The 14,361-nt window shown below is 44.1% G+C and overlaps 1 protein-coding gene across 2 annotated transcripts in view; it reads right to left on the reverse strand.

Annotated features, from left to right (window-relative positions):
* Fbxo10 (F-box protein 10) overlaps positions 1 to 11,308 on the reverse strand; it is a 51,987-nt gene extending 40,679 nt beyond the window's left edge. For both annotated transcript variants that reach the window (XM_027931090.2, XM_071600758.1), the window contains exon 1: positions 11,163 to 11,308. The gene's annotated coding sequence lies outside the window, so the exon portion shown is untranslated. The remainder of the gene's footprint in view (positions 1 to 11,162) is intronic.
* Between the last annotated feature and the right edge of the window lie 3,053 nt (positions 11,309 to 14,361).

Below are 14,361 nucleotides of genomic sequence, written 5' to 3' on the forward strand. Positions count from 1 at the left end.
AGCAACAGGGTTTCTAAAACCAGGTAACACTTTTTAAAAATGTGCTCTTCAAGTTTTGCCCTTCCTACCTGCCATCGGGGCCTCCAGTGTGAAATTAAAGAGTAACGAACATCCCCCAGGACCTGCGCACCTGGAGTGTGCTGCCTGAGAAGAAACTGGAAAAACACTGTCTGGGAAGGTAGGGAGCAGGTGCTGTGGTGGGCCCCAAACACTTCCATTTTCTTACGTTCCCAAGATTTGGGCTCAGGGTGTCTATCTGACTCCCTCATAACGTCCCCTGTAACTGGAGGAATCCACATGCTCCAGGCCATCTGGTGTCCCCAGTCTCAGGAGGAGAGGCAGTAAATAAAGCCCAAGTGTGTATTCAACACTGGCTGTATGTAAGACCACACTGTAAGCACCATGAGGGGTCAATAGGGAAACAGATCAAAGGTCCTGCTCCCAAGTCTAGTAATGACAACCCCGCCCCCGCCCAAAAATGCATAACAAAAACAAAATGAAACACAGTACAAGGGGAAAAGCCCTTAGTGCCACAAGAAAAGGGAAAGCCCAATGGGTGCAGTGGAGCACGCCTGTAATCCCAGCAGCAGAGGAGGCTGAGGCAGGAGGATTGCAAGTTCAAAGCTAGCTTCATCAACATAGTGAGGCTCTGAGCAACTCAACAAGACCCTATCTCAAAATAAATATTAAAAAGGGCTGGGGATATGTCTCAATGGTTCAGCACACCTGGGTTCAATTCCTGATAACCTCCCCCACCGCACAAAAAAAAGAAAGAAAAATTTAGTGATCCCAAGTTCAAAGCCAGTCTCAGACAGTGAGACCCTATCTCAAAATAAAAGGGCTGGGGATGTGACTCAGTGGTTAAGTGCCTCTGGGTTCAATCTCCAGTACAAATAGATAAATAAAAACAGCTGGGGATGTAGCTCAATGGGAGAGCACTTGCCTAGCATGCATAGCGCTTGGTTCAACCCCCTAGGGGTGGCGGGGGTCGGGGGAATAAAAATGTGACTTCCAGCCAGGGAAATCAGCCAATAATAATAGAATGTAACAAAAACAGCAGCAGCCACAATTGACTAAGCACCACTGTTTAAAAGGCACCATCTTGAATGCCTTTCATACATAATTTCATTTTATTCTCTCAACACCTCTTCAAAACCATGCAACTCAAAATGTGTTCCCATGATCTAGGTATTTATTAGAAATTACAAATCTTGGGCACCACCCCACACCTACTAGGTCAGCACTGGCATTTTAACAAGATCACCAGGGAACTCATATGCACCATAAGCTTGAGAAGCACTGATTGAAAGTAGTTATTGTTTCATTTCACAGATGAAGGAACTAAGCCTGAGAGAACTTAATGGCCTTTCCTCAAATCACTCTACTGGAAAGAGAGGATTGGAGCCATTGAAGCCAGGCTCATCCAAGGTCTTTGTTTTTAACCAAGCTTCACGGATGAGTCGGCATCTGAGCTAGACCCTGAGATATGGGTAGGACTAGGATATCCAGAGAATGAAGGGCAGGCAGAGGAGATGACAGCATCAGCAAAAGACCTGAGTGGGGAGCCTCCAGCCAGGCTTAGGACACGGTTCTTAGTTCAGTCTGGCTGCAGCTCCAGGAGTCTGTAGTGATAGCAAAAATGGTCAGTTTGCGGGCTGGGGATATAGCTCAGTTTGTAGAGGGCTTGCACAATGCCCTGGGTTCAATCTCCAGCACCACAAAAGAACAAGCAAACAAAGAGTGGTCAGTTGGTTCACACAGACACCCCTTCCAAAGGGTATGGGAGCTACTAGTTAATTGGGTGGGCAATGGAAGCTGCCTTGAGTGCCTGTACAAAAGGCTCTATCCCTCCTGCTTAAATGACTTGGACAGGAGGGGCTTAATGGGCTTCACATTCTAGTTTGGGTTCTGCCTCTGCTTCACTGGCTAATCTTGAGGGTAGGTGACTGAACTCTGTGTTCTTGTACCATGATTATTATAATAATAAAAAAATCAGAGTTGGCAATCTCAGTACAAAAATGGTGGGAGCTTAGGTTTTAATTAAAAAAAAAAAAAAAAAGGGGATGGGGGATGATCTAGGGAAGCTCAGAACTCTATTTAGTACCAAAAAGTGTGTGTTGGGAGGTGGGTGGAGGGGTTACTCAATATTGTGAGGCATACAAAGTACCAGTGTAAGTACAAACTGTATTAATTGAACAACTGTAATAGATTAATGGTTTAAAATCTTAAAATCAAAGTAGATTTGTCTACTTTTGTGGATTTGGGTTTGAAACTGTTCTTAAGGACTAGAGAGTAAAATATGAACCACAAAAGCCCTGCACTTCTCCACCTACACACACTGTTGGAAATGAGACAAAACTGAAAACTTTGGAGGTGATGAACATTTCAGCTGGGCTTTTCACTGTTTCTTCAAACCTCAGCTCTCTACGCCCTGTGAAATAACCAGCTGTTTCTTATTTTCAGCTTTGACATTTGATGCCATTACCCAGAATGCTGTGTTCTGATGTAAGGGAGGTGTTTTCTGAGGGGTTTGAAGCCACAGGACCTTCTTCCCCTCTTTCAGCTCACTGCCTATTCACCGTGATTCTCCTAGGAAGAAGCATGGGGCAGGGAATCCTAAGACTGTGTTTTAGTCCTGATTCTCACATAAATTCTATGGGCAACCCTGAGGGGCCAGCAAAAGGTGTTTTAAGGGCTTACTAAATGGCAGGTACTCTCAAGAGCACTTCCAACAACTCAGAATGCAGGGGTAGTCTTACCCCTAGCTTCCAGGAGTACCTCAAATTTTACTGAGCTGCTAAGCAGTACAGGTAGGTTCCTAACAGGAATGGAGTCCAAAGCCTTTCCACCACCTCCCAGGTCCTATCTTGCAGTGCCGGGGTCATTAATTTGTGAAACAATAGTATAGGGCCTATTAGCCTCACCATCCCAGATATGTACACCAGTAGACCATCAAAAAGAAATGACGTTTCCTTCAATTAACATGCACTTGAGTATTGTACAATGTCTGAGTTGGACCGACAGTTCTCTGTTAGGAAGCCTTGCCCCAAGATTTAGGACCTCAAGCCAAAATCCACGAGTCCAGGGCACCCCCACCTGGCAAGTGGACCCAAACCAACCTATACGTTATGGTTGCTTCCCTCTGGCCTATATCCAGGCAGTCTGGTCTGAGAAGGGATCTATCTGATTGGGGTCCCATTCCCACCATCTTCTGCTCCTCTCCAGCCACAATCTGTTTCCCAGCCACTTCCCTTTAATCACTCTCAGCTTGAGGCAATTCCACACCAAGTGATGGCTAATTTACTGTGACATTACACATTCAGTGGAGTCAGACCAGCTCTATCTCTGCTTCCTCATCTATAACAATGGGGGTAATACTACCTTAGGGAGTTGTTAGGAGGATGAAAGGAAAGAATGGCTAGAACGCAGTTAACACTGTGCCTGATGCTTAGTAAACACACAACAAATGGTGATGGACTCCCTCTCTCCTATGACTCCTTCCTTTCCCTAAATCCATTTCTCTTTCTCTCTCTACATCACATTTTTGGGATGGGGGGTGTTACCACAGAATGAACCTAGAAGCGCTTAATCATTGAGCCACATCCCCAGCCCTTTTTGAAATTTTGAGACAGGGTCTCACTAAGTTGCTTAGGGCCTAAGTTGCTGAGACTGGCTTTGAACTTGTGATCCTCTTGCCTCAGCCTCCCGAGTTGCTAGGATTACAGGCTCTACCACCATACCTGGCTTCTGCATCACATTTTTAAAAAAAATTTATGTTTTTGTTATAGGTGGACACAATATCTTTATTTTTTTTATGTGGTGCTGAGGATCGAATCCATGCCTCATGCATGCTAGGTGAGCACTCTACCTCTTGAGCCACAACCCCAGCCCCTCTGCATCACATTTTAAGCCAATCCTATCTACACCTTAGGGGGAAAAATAAGTTATACCCATCAGTTAAGTCAGAGTTTTCTATTGTGAGGTATGGAACGAAGAGATCCAAAGAGAGTTACACTCGCTGCTAGCCTACAGGCAGCTGCTCACTACCTGGCCAGCCAATGGTTGTCCAGACCCCACTGTTATAACCAAGGCAACAAGGTTTATAGCTCCCAATCATCCAACGGCAAAGAGAAGATGTTATGTTCTGCAGAAGAGGATATTGGAACAGCACTGGAAGCAAAAAAAAAATTAACCCAGGTGAGCAATGCCCCCCAAGTTTTGAACATCTGTTCTAGGCAGTCTTTTTACTGAAAGTGCAAATAAGGTAGCGCTTATTATAAGGGTGTTTGTGGTCTACTAAGGATTATAGGAGCTTATGGAAATGGAAGAAAAGGACCCTGGGAGGGCTAAGTCTCTCAGAGTCAAAATGAAAAGTCTGGATCCACAGCAGCTCCAAGACCCTCAGTAGCTCAAGTCCATGGGGCTTTACTCATCTCATACCTCAGCCACTCTGCCTGGGCCTGCTCCAGTCTCTTTACCTGGACTCAACACAAACTTTTCTCCACCTCATCACCATCATCTTGCAAGGACTCCTCAAAGGCCCCTTCTCTATCTCACTATCTCTCTACCATTTCAACTTGTCTGTCAGTAGTCCCCAGTTCAAATTTCTGAGAGACAGCATGCATCTCTTTTTCCCCACTGGTCACATCACAGGTCCCTGGTGATCCTGTGAACTGGGGCTGTCCGTGCCTCTGATGTCTATCTCTGGTCCAGGAAGTTTTGATTAGAGGGTGGAGATGGAGCACAAGTTTATGGGAGAAAACATGGTTACCCGTATATGAACAGGAGTCATGAATGTATACGTTTCACTTGGAAAGAACTGTGAGAACAGTAAGCACCAGAGCTGACATGTTGACTACATCCACATGCCAGACAGCCCTACACCAGCCCTCCCTCACCTCTGCTGCTACAGACAACCAAGATGTCCCACCTGTGCTCAGTGGCTGGTGGTCAAAGGAACTATCAGACCAGACTCCTCCTGTCTCCTTCCTTCCCTGTCAGTGACCTCTTCCCCTTTTTTCTTATACAGATTGAGTTCATTCCAATTGTAACCTCTAACCCTCTTCCTTCTGTCACTTCCCAGCCATTCATTACTCAGTGTAGTAGATGTGGTAGGTATAACTTTTTTCTGTCCAGCACACTTTATTTTTCTTAGAGGAACTCTGCTCCCAGTCCATGTAGTCCTAATGGAGCTGTCACTGGCTGTGCCTCAGTCCTCTACTACACAAGATGATACCTGACCCAAAACAGACAATTGGAATATCCATCCCCCTTGCCAGGAATGGGGGCAACTCAGGATAGATCATCTGAGGAATGTGGCCAAATTTAGACAAGCAAGGTTGAGGGATTAAGAGGGAGAGATTTTCTTTTTAAAGTTCAGATAGTCTAAGCTGATCACGTGCAACCAGTTCCCGCAAATACCTAGTTCTCAAGTAAATTCTTTCTTCTCTTTCCTTTTTCCTTTGTAGGTCCCTAAACGACTCTAATCAAAGCTGATACATTGTATTTGCAACTAGTCTACTATTAGGTATGAAGGGGATAAATGAAATTCAAGTTTCTAAGATCCCCGCACAGTCCCCCCAAACAGTAAGGATATCACATCTAACTTTAATCTATCAACTTTGGTTAAATTAAAATTTCTGGGGTAACTAAAGAAGAGAAAGTATATAACATCCAAAACAGGAGAAGTAAAAACACAAAAAACAAAATGATTTTAAAAAACCAAAAGAAGAAAGCAAGCTAAAACAAAATGGAGGAGCGGCATGACAAATATATAGAGAACATAAAATAAGGAGGCAGACTTAAACCCAAACACAACAGTGGTGATATTAAATGAAAACAGACTAACCGTTCCAGTTAAAAGACAAAGAGTCAGCCTATAAAAAAAACAAAACAAACCTGCTGGGCATGGTGGTACATGGCTATAATCCCAGTGACTCCAGAGGCTGAAGGAGGAGAATCCCAAGTTTGAGGTCAGCCTAAGCAATTTAGCAAGCCCTAAGCAACTTAGCAAGACCTTGTCTAAAATAAATAAATAAATAGATAGATAGATAGATAAATAAGATGTAGCTCAGTTCTAGGGCACCCCTGAGTTCAATTCCTAGGACCTGCCCCAACCCCTGAAAAAAAAAATTATGTGTTGTTTATGAGAGCCAATCTTAAAACACGGATACATAAAAGTTGAAACTAAAAGGCAGGAAAATATAACTCATCCAGATCAACTAAGAAGGTGACATAGTTCTACTATCAGATGAAATAGAATATAAGGCAAAAAAAAAAAAAAAAAATCTACTAGGGATAAAAAAGGGCAGCTTCCTAAGGATAAAACTCACCAGGGAGATATAACAGTTTTACAATTATATGCACTTGATAATATGGGCTCAAAGGCATAAAGCAAAAAAAAAAAAAAAGGTGAAATAGATAAATTCATAATCATGGTTGGATATTTTAACATAACTGTATAATCTCATAGAGGCAAAAAATAAGAACAAAGACCTGAATGTGATCGATAAACTTGATAACAATGGTTTTATATAGAACAATGAATCCAATAACTGTAGGATGCACATTACTTTTAACCACATCTGGAACATTTATTAAAAAAAACAACAACTAATCATAAATATAGACTTAACTAGGATTTCGAAAAAAATTAAAATTATATAGAACAAGTTCACTGACCACAATCAATTAACCAAAGATAACCAGAAGATACTCATAAGTTTGGAAATTAAGAAATGCATTTCTTAGATACCTATAGCTCAAAGGAGAAATCACAATGTATGTGAAAGAAGCTCATTCACATACACCACAGAAAATGTCTATGGATATTCCTGGCAGTCAGAGACTGTAAGCAATCCGTGTCCATCCATCATAAAATGAATAAACACACTCTGACCTATTCATACCATCAAACACTATCAGCAATGAAAGTCAGTCAGGCTGCCACGTGGATAGATGCCACAAGCAAGAATCTGAGCGAAAGAAGTCGAACAAAATGCAAACAGTATGCTTCCACACATAAGAAGTTAAAGTAGTAAAACTAAATTACACTGCTTAGGGATGTAAACATGGGGAAGTAAACTATTTAGAAAAACAAAGGATGGTTACCATAAAAGTGGAGATAGTGGTTTCTTCTAGGGGAGGAGGTTATGATTTGGAAGGAAGGACTGCGTATGTACTGGCAACGTCCAGTTCTTGAGGTGGTGGTGATTACACTGTATTTCCCTTATAAACCTTTGTGGATTTTTTTTTCCTGTATGCATATTTGTTATTTTTCATACTAAAAAAAGTTCATAATAAAGAAAACGGAATATATTGATCATTGTTTGATTCTTAGAAAAACAGAGAACTATTGAAAAGACTTCCTTTTTTCTTCAATCACATAACCAGCTTTTTATTTTTTCCTTTTTGAGACAAGGCGGGGTGATGGATTTTTCCATGTTGCCTAGATTGGTCTCAAACTCCTAGGCCCAAGGGATCCTCGTAAGTAGCTCAGACTATAGGTGTGTGCCACTGCCCCGGCCCTGGCCAAAATCCTTCATTTAAAAATTAAAACCTTGCCTCCCAAACCTCTAAGATATATGTCAAGTAAATTTTCAGTCCTGTATATTTTCATTGTCTAATCTCTTAGGAGTGTAGGCAGAGACAATCTCCAGAGAACAAGAAGTGTGTTGTCAAGGGTCACCTGAGGGTCCCTCCTACATGTGAAAAAGTAATATTGAGTAGTTACCCAAAGTCCTAGAGTGGACATCTTGTTGAAGGCTGCCATTCCTGAGAATCCTTGGTTAATTAAAATGCTGAAGAGAAGTGGAACTAATTTACTAAAAGGACTTGGGTTAAATTTAGGAAAAGAAAAAAAAAGTTATTGAGCCCTTAAGCTCTGATAAAAGATTTGAAAATAGGATATCTTGGATGGTCTCGGGTGACTCCAGGAGACCAGGGAAACCCAGCCTGGTGACAGCACAAGGCCCAGCATATGGTGCTGTTGCCAAGAGGCTAGCCCAGAGACACTGCCTGCATCCCAGTTGGCTACATTCAGCCACCCGCCTGCAAAAGAAAAATGAATAGTGATTTTTATGCAATTTGGTTGAACTGAGGGAGAGGAGCAGCTAGACTATTTCTTTGCAGGTCTCACAGAAGCAGTTACAATTTATAGAAACAAAACCCAGGTGATATACATTGGAGAATTTAGTTGGCCTAGGTTAGACAGGGTAGGGGTAGGAAGCTGGAGATCTTGGGTTCTTTGGCACCTGTCAGGATGTGGAGGTTGCAGCCCTCCCAGCCTCCATGGCTTGAGGATGCCGTTCCCAATTTCAGATGGGAGGGACGGTGGCTCCCAACTTCAGTCCGTTTCAGTGCTTTGGGGAAAATAGCTAAGAATGTGAGCATAAACTGGGGGGGGGGGGGGGGGGGAAGAAAAAAGCTCTAACTTGGGAATCCAAGCATGGGATACTGCTGGCAGGGTTCTGGACCAAAAAGGGTGTCAAGCCGCAATGACCACACATCCACACATCTTTGGACCAGGCAGGACAGCTCCTCAATAGTGACACCATATAGCTGTGTCAGAAATAACAAAGTGGGTACGCCAGTCAGACACTGTTCTCTCCTCTGGACAGTGATGGTTAAGACTAACCCCTATAGACTGCATAAGCTTCCAGAGGGCTTGGAATTCTCACGACTGAGGGCATTAGAGGACTTGGGAAACTACTTGGGGGAAAAAAAAACAACAACTCTGTGACTGCATTAGAACCCAACTTGTGAAATGAGAAACACTGGTTAAACATTTAAATTAATAGACAAAATCTTAATGTCTCTCTTTATCCTACCTTTATGTATACAATATCCAACATTTCAGATGAGTGGGAAACTAATCATTAAGCTAACAGAGGGTAATGAGGAAAATGAACAGGCATCTCAAACAAAGCCCATGAAGGTGACTCAAGAGAAGGTTCATTCATTAAGGCAAATTGAAAGAACAAAATGCTTGTTACACCACCTATTGTTCCTGTGTGACTGAGGCCCATAAAAAAGAACTAGTTTCTTTGACATTTCCTTTGAAAAGCGCTGGGGTCACTATCCCTCCTGCCTCAGAGAGCTCTTGCTGGCTTCCATGTACATTTTTATCAGAGACCTGCTGATCTGCCTCTTGATGTGGCAATGTCCTCAGTTTACCCAACTCTCCCTCCATCAATTATGAGGTCCCCAAGGCCAGGGTCTCTCTCTATTTTTATCTGTTCTTATTCCCACGTCTCTTGGCCCTGCCACCAGTGCATGTTTGTTGAAGAAAAGAATGAAAAAAAGGAAGAAAAGGAGGAGGGAAAAAAGGGAGAAAGGAGGGTATGTCTGTATTGCAACTGAAAAGCAACAAAAATCCAAGACAAATCCTGGGTGAAGTGGTTGAGGACTTGACCAAGCATTGCTTAATAGCTACTTGTGCTATCATAAAAATACAATTCCCCTGATAACCATGGAAACCAGAATGAAGGCATTATGGTAAGGGTTGCTCTTTTCAGAAATTTAACAACAAGAAGAGGCCTAAAACCAGAAAGACAAAGAAGTCCAAGTGTTCCAGACCAGAAGGAAATCCTTTCCTAAAAGCTCTGACAAAGCAGCGTTTTCTCCAGTCTCTAAAATCTCACCAGGCTTCCACAAGGGATGTGGAACAGCAAGGGATCATGAAACAATTCAGGCCTCTTATGTACTGCTGTCCCTTGGGGCCAGCTGCTATGAGGCAAGCTCGCTGGGAGCTGGAACTTATTGTTATTATAAAACGTATTGCTTATAATGTTTATGTTATTATAAAACATATATATCCTCAAACTAACATAGCTAGTTATGGAAAAAGCCCCAAGGGGACAAAGACCATGTTTGTTTCATTCACAACTCTATCTCCGGTTCCTGGTGGGTGTACAAACACACAGTAGGGACTCTGTAACTATTTGTAGAATAAAGCAAGAATTATGTTAGAACATAGGGAAAGCACAGTGCCTGGTAAGATGTACATCCTCTCCACCACCCAGTGCCAACACTCTGTTGAGTCCTGAGCAAAATCAAAGTCCTGTCCTCATTCCAGGTCCAGTTTCTCTGTTTGCGAAAGGAGACAGCTGGATTACATGGTTCTCCAGGCAGCTTCCAGTTCTGACAGTCAATCACTGTACTGTGCTTTTTTTGGTGGCAGCACATGCCTGGCACTTTTCTCTCCCCCACCCTCCCAAAGGGAATCTGATACCCATCTGCTCAAGTAAATTAATGTTCCTATCCTGCCTGACTCATTTGGTAGGAACAACAGGTTCACATGCCATTGTAAAACAGAAGGCAAAGGGGGCCCAGAATGACAAAAGGGGAAAGGATTCTACAGACCAAAATGGCATTGTATTAGGACCACATATAAGTGTGATTATTCTACTAAACCTTACTACTTCAACAATGCTAATATTAACAGCACTATGTAATGAGCTTTCTGTGCCCAACGCCACGCTAAGTCCTTTATATTTAATTCTCACAGCAACGTATGAGAAAGGACTATTATTTTCTGCTTTTAACTGATGAGGTTTCACTCTAGCCCAAGGTCACACGGCTACTAAGTAGAAGAATTAGGACTTGAACCCTGGGCTGAACGCCTCCGGAGTTCTGGCTCTTCAATTGGCTTTCCCATCTCTTCTTCACTGAAGTCCCATGAGGAAGGCAAGGCAAGGGTTACCCCTCTTCCTTAAAAGAGAGAGACTTTCCACTAGTACAAAACGCAGAAGACCCAGTGGGTACCCCGCCCCAGACTTGCTCGTGTTCCTAGGTGCAGGTTCTTTCCATCCGGAGTCGCACGTTTCCTCCTGGACTTAACACACTGGCAAAGCCCCAGGGCTGGAGGCAACCGCGGAGTTACTGGCTCCCAGCAGGGTGGTTTTACAAGAGAACAACCAGACAGCTCCTCCAGCAGAGGCTCCAGGTGGCTTTAGAGCACCCCCTCACCAGGAGCCAGGCCCCTCATTCCAAAGCCCCACCACTCGCTCAGCCTCTGCCAGGACGGAACGGCGCCTGCTTCGCCGGTCGCCTGGTGAAGCGCCCGCTGTTCCCGGGAGGCAGCCTCGAGGCACCCCTGCCCTCCCCCGGCAGTTCCAGATCTGGGAGTGGGTCACCCTGGGCCCGCGTCGGCCGCCGCTTACCTCGTAAGGAGTCCTCGGGCCGCGGTCGCGGTGCTCTGGAAGCAGCCCCCGCCGCCGAGCCGCAGCGCAGCCGGAGGACTGCAGCGCGCGCCAGGGGCGGGCGGACTGGCGCCCTCGAGCCCCGCCTGGGGCCGACAGCTGCCGGCGGCTCGTGCGGGCCGCCGCGTCACGTGACGCGCGGGACTGGGGCTGCCGGGAGCGGCGGCTGGCCGCGGGTTGGGCTCCCGACCACTGCTGCGGGGAGGAATTTCTGCCGGCAGGGGGCCGGGAGAGATGTGAAGGGGCGGACTGGGCTTCGGGTGCTGCAAAGCGAGCTTGGGGAAGGACGCTGCAGACTTACATTGCGTGGCCCCAGAAGGGGTAGAAAATAGAATCGGTGGGCGGAAACTGCAAGGAGGCGTGCTTGGGGGGGTCAATACAAAGAAGCTTCTTCCAAGCACCCGAGTTATCTAACAGCATAATGGGCTATTTCAGGAAGTGGTGTTTTCTTTGTGGACGTACACTTAGGGGCTGAACGACCCTGACCACTAGCTGAGGGTCAAATGATCACTGGGTATATATATTAAATTAGTTATAGGGAAAGGGCTTAGCATAAAGCATTCCACATAGTAAATGCTGTATAACAGTGTTAGTCGCTTCTGCTGCTGATTGTTATTATGGGCACAGAAGTGAACAAAGCTGTTATGGCTCCTATTCTGAAATTCTCTGGGGTAGAAGAGGCAGCAATCAAGTACCATTTAAATAACATGTTTAGCTGGGGGCGGTGGTGCACACCTGTAATCCCAGCGGCTCGGAAGGCTGAGGCAGGAGGGTCGCAAGTTCAAAGTCAACCTCAGAAACTTGGTGAGGCCCTAAGCAACTTAGGGAGACCCTGTCTCTAAATAAAATCTAAAACGGGGCTGGGGATGTGGCTCACTGGTTAAGTTTCCCTGGGTTCAATCTGTGGTACCCACCCCGTCCCAATCAACACATGTTTAAAATTATGGCAAATGAATAGAAGGAACTCTAATTTAAAACTGATGATTGAAACAAACTGAAACTAGGAGCCTCCCCCCATCTGAAATTGGGAGTGACTTCCACAAGTTAAGAATGGAGGCTGGGAGAGCTGCAAACCCCCACCATGCAGGTGCTAACACAGGAGAACAACTAAATCCTCAATGTTTATCACCTTTTTTGAGGGGGATATTGAACTCAGGGGCACCCAACCACTGAGCCACATCCCCAGCCCTGTTTTGTATTTTATTTAAAGACAGGGTCTTACTGAATTGCTTGGCGCCTCAGCCTCCGCAACCACTGGTATTACAGGCGAGCGCCACCGCGCCGGGCTCCTATCACCTGTTTTTTTTCGTTTGTTTGTTTGTTTGTTTTAAAGAGAGAGTGAGAGAGGGATCTTTGTTTTGTATATGGTGCTGAGGATCAAACCCGGGCCGGGCCCCACGCATGCCAGGCAAGCACGCTACCACTTGAGCCACATTCCCAGCCCCTATCACCTGTTTTTTGTTTCTATAAAATTATAACTGTGGGGCTGGAGGTGGGGAGAAGCAATCCAGTTGCTCCTGCCCCCCAGTTTGATCAAACTGCATAAAGTTCACTATTCATTTTTCCATCTTTGTCTGTCGCTTAAGTAGGCAGGCGGCTGAATCCAGTCAGGGTCTCTAAGATAGGCTGTTGGTAACAGAATCAAGGGTGGTTGTGGAAGACCTCGCAGATGAAGGTGAAGTTAGCCAAATTTAAAGACAGGCAACGAAGGCCTGGGTGAAAGCTCTTCGACCAGGGTAGATGGAGAAAAGATTGCTCCTTTGGGAAATGGAAATGTCCAGTTTGCCTTAAGTTTTTTGAGTTATGGGGACAAGAGTGTGAGTGAGGTCAGAGAGGCAGATACTGACCAGATCATGCAGTACTTAGTAGGCTCTGATAAAAACTTTAAAATTCTATGTAAAAGGAATCCACTGAAAGGGTGGAGGATGTGGGTGATCTGATACTTTAAAAAATAGTATGGCAGCATTATGTGGAGAAAAGACAATAATTTTAAAGTGGAAAGGAAATTGGTTACTAAGACTTGGACTGGAGTAATGGTAATGGGGGTGCAGAGAAATGGGTTGGGGGATACATTATTTGAGGTAGTCAAACTTGGCTTGATGTGGAAAACTAGAGGGATTCCCAGTCTTCTAGTTAAATCTAGTAACTGCACCCACAGAGGTGCTATTTATTGAAATAGGAACTATTGTAAGGGGTGTATTTGGAGGTGGGGGAAGATCAAGAACTCAAATTTGGACTGTTAAATTTAAGATGCCTATGTATCATCAAGTGGTGATTAAAGAAGCAACTGGACTCAGACCTCTAGATTTTAGAAAATATCAGTTACAGAAACCTTACCAAGAATATTAAGAAACTGTTATACCAGATTAAGGTTTAAAACAGCTGACCCCGTGGGCCCACTGACCTGTCAGTCCCTGATTCTATATTATGTATTCTTTTAAATTGTATTCCAGCTACTACTACTATATGATGAATTTGGTAGGACTTTGAAAGAGGCCTAAGTTACCTAAAATGTAGCTGGTTTTTGTTTTGTTTAGTGATGCTGGCAGTCGTACCCAGGGTCTTCCTTATGTGTGCTAGGCAAGTGCTTTAACACTGAGCTACACTTCAGCCCCTCGCTGCTCTTTTATAAATGGAAAAACAAAACACTATACCTGAAGACAATGATTTTTAAAAGTAAAGATGAAGCTGTACATAAAGCAGTCAGATAAAGAGAGACTACACTTAGGTCAGGTCAGATCAGAAACTCATACTACAATAAACTTGATGATTTATCTTATTATTGATGACTGGCAAAACATCACATTTAATCCTTTGAAGTGTCCCATTGTATGAAATTGATAATCTACACAAGATTGTCAATAAGGAATTAAAATCATGAGTTGCTGGTGTGCCAGTCAACATTGCTTTGACATCTTTATAAAATAGCTAAGCTCCCAACAATCTCCCTTCTACTTTCATGATGCACACCCCACTGTTGTGTATAATTAATATACATCAGTAAAATAAACTATAAAATAACTAAGAATTTCAAAGGAGCATAATAGCAGCTTTCTACTAGGGCATGCTGTCTGGCTTCTCCATTAGTGTTGCAAGTATTAAATGCCACATAGGAATTTTTGTTGTTGTTGTTGGACTGGAGATGGAAGCCATGACAGTC

The sequence above is a fragment of the Marmota flaviventris genome, chromosome 13 (assembly GCF_047511675.1).
Source record: "Marmota flaviventris isolate mMarFla1 chromosome 13, mMarFla1.hap1, whole genome shotgun sequence".
Taxonomy (NCBI): domain Eukaryota; kingdom Metazoa; phylum Chordata; class Mammalia; order Rodentia; family Sciuridae; genus Marmota; species Marmota flaviventris.